A 3,091-nucleotide genomic window follows, 5' to 3' on the forward strand; every position below is an offset into this window, starting at 1 on the left:
AAGACTAGAAGCCATTCGTATCCTCCTTGCATATGCATAACATCATGAAATGAAACTATATCAAATGGATGTGAAAAGTGCATTTTAAATGGCTTTATTAATGAACTAGTCTATATTGATCAACCTCCTGGGTTTGAAGACCCTAGATATTCTAATCATATTTATAGGTTGTCCAAGGCATTATATGGGCTTAAGCAAGCCCCAAGAGCTTGGTATGAGCGCCTTTGGGACTTCCTTATTGAGAAGGGCTTCACCATTGGAAAGGTCGACACCACACTATTCACCAAGAAGCTTGATGGACACATCTTCATTTGTCAAGTGTATGTTGATGACATCATCTTTGAATCATCAAATGAATATTTTTGCAAAGAGTTTGGTAAATTGATGTCCAAGGAGTTTGAGATGTCAATGATTGGAGAGCTCACATTCTTTCTTGGTTTTCAAGTCAAATAAATGAGAGAAGGGATTTTCATCTCTCAAGAGAAATATACAAATGATCTTCTCAAGAGATTTAAGATGGATGAATGTAAGCCAATCAAGACACCAATGCCAACTAATGACATCTCGACCTAGATGAGGGAGGTAACACGGTTGATCAAACTATCTACCGCTCTATGATTGGTAGCTTGTTATATTTAACCGCATCTAGGCCCGACATCATGTTTAGTGTGTGTATGTGTGCAAGATTTCAAGCTAATCCTAAGGAAACTCATTTAATTGCTGTAAAAGAAATCCTTAGGTATCTTAAGCACACACCAAGCATTGGCCTTTGGTATCCCAAAGGAGCTATATTTGAGTTAGTTGGCTATTCCGATTCGGATTATGCCGGTTGCAAAGTTGATAGAAAAAGCACATCCGGAGGGTGCCATTTTCCTGGTAGATCACTTGTGTATTGGTCCTCCAAGAAGCAAAATAGTATGGCTTTGTCCATCGCTGAAGTGGAATACATTGCCGCAGGTGCTTATTGTGCACAAATACTTTACATGAAACAAACTTTGCTAAACTATGGTGTATTTCTAGATAAAATACCTCTTTTGTACGACAATGAAAGTACAGTAAAACTTACAAATAATTCGGTTCAACACTCTCGCACCAAGCACATAGATATCCGCCATCACTTTCTTAGAGATCATGTTGCTAAAAATGATATATCATTAGAAGGTGTAAGGACCGAGGATCAATTGGCGGATATCTTCACTAAACCGCTAGATGAGGCAATATTTTGTAGATTACGAAATGAGCTCAATGTTCTTGATTTTAGCAACTTTACTAAAAGATGAGCTTGTGTTGTCCCTTGCATTGCATTGTAATATACAACATGTTTAATTTTTGATAATGCATATAGGGCTTGTCTAACATGGTTAAGATAACCACCGTAAAGCATGTGAAGAAGCTTAACCTTGGATCAAACTTGACAAGCAACTAGATTTATCTTCAAGTATTGCATTGCATATGCATGAATGTTGTTTTATCATTTATCTTCAATTGCCCTCTTATTGCCTATTTTCATAAAAAGAATAATAACCTAAGGCAAAATATATTTGAAAAACATGAGGGTTTGAGAGAGGTCACTCACATCAGTCCCAATTGGTGTTTATTTGGATCTTATTGGAGTTGAGACTTGATTGGGAACAGGCAGTATGAAGGACTTTGAAGATTTGCTGGAAAAAGAGTGACTGAACGCTACACCGGACTCTGGTGTCCAGTGTCCGATTAGTTCACAGGTGGTGAACTGCTGCTGCGAAGGAGTGACCGAACGCTGAAACAGTGTTCTCCCAGCGTCCGATCAAATGGTGGCTCTACGTCCGGTCGATCGAAGATGAAGGAGACAGCTTGCACTGGACTCTGACTGCGTCCGATCGTGATTCCAGGGGTTTTGGACCTTACTGGAATCGATCGGACGCTGGGTGGCCGCGTCCGGTCGCTGCCACCGGAGCATCCGGTTAGTAGAAAACGTGCGGGACCCAGATTCTTTCTCTATTTCCTTTTCTACTCCACGGGGGACCCCCATATAAGCCGTGCACCGCTTGACTTATTCCTGTACCACGCACCAACATCGCCATCCATCCCAAGCTGCAGTGCCTCATTTGCCTGAGCCGTCGCCTCCAGTGCTCGCCGCGCCCGCACTACACCTCCCCGCGCCAGCGCCGCCATCTCACCGTTGTGTCCTACTCCCGTGCCACGCCACCCACGTGCCATCGAGCAGCACCACCATGCTCATGCCGTAGCTCGCCGCTCCTGTGCCCTAGCTGTCGCAGCGCCACCCCGACCTCTAGAGCCTACGCACCGCCTGTCCACGCCACAGTGCCCGTGCTCCTGAGCCTTGGTCGTGCCACAAGCTTCACCAAGCCATCCACTACCAGCTCTCGCACCACCACTCTACCGCCCAGTGCTGACGCACCCGCGTGCCTCAGCCACCCTAGTGCCGTCGCTGTGCTATGCCAGCGCCGCCGCACAGTCATAGAGCCGTCCATGTGCCCGCAGTTCTCTAGCGCCGCCGAGCAAGCCCATGGCCTAGCATTGCCAAGTCCTTGCCCTAACACCGTCGGTGCCCTAGCACTATTCACCATGCCTATTCATCATAGTGGATCACCGATCCACGCCACTGCAAACCCCAGCCGACCCGGTGGTTGCCCGCGTGTCGCTTCTTTTCTCTTCGGATCACCAGTTCGTCAGGTAGCAAGCCCCCGTTTTAATTTTGTACCTAATTGCTTGCTTTCTTAGGGTTTCGTATCTCTAGATGAATAATTAAGATTATCTGTATATCCTATCTATTCTATCATGTAGCGAGTCGGTGACGTTGAGGTCATACTTGCAGTTGTCAATCAACTCGGGGCCAAGCTCGTGAGTACGGATCATGGCCAAGCCTTAGAAGTGACAGTTGGCAGTTGTTTCTTATCAGCGGTAGTTATTCTTTTTAGATCCAACCGATGGTTCACATCAAGAATGTTGGAGGTGGTCCCGAAGATGAGGATCCGAGGTGTCCGCCTCGCTTGCCTATAGATCTAAAAGGCAAGGCGACAAAGAAGCTGGCAACAAAGAAGCGCAAGTATCTAGATGCAGATACAGCTAGAGCAGCCGCAGTTGCAGA

This window comes from Miscanthus floridulus, chromosome 12 (assembly GCF_019320115.1).
Source record: "Miscanthus floridulus cultivar M001 chromosome 12, ASM1932011v1, whole genome shotgun sequence".
Taxonomy (NCBI): Eukaryota; Viridiplantae; Streptophyta; class Magnoliopsida; order Poales; family Poaceae; genus Miscanthus; species Miscanthus floridulus.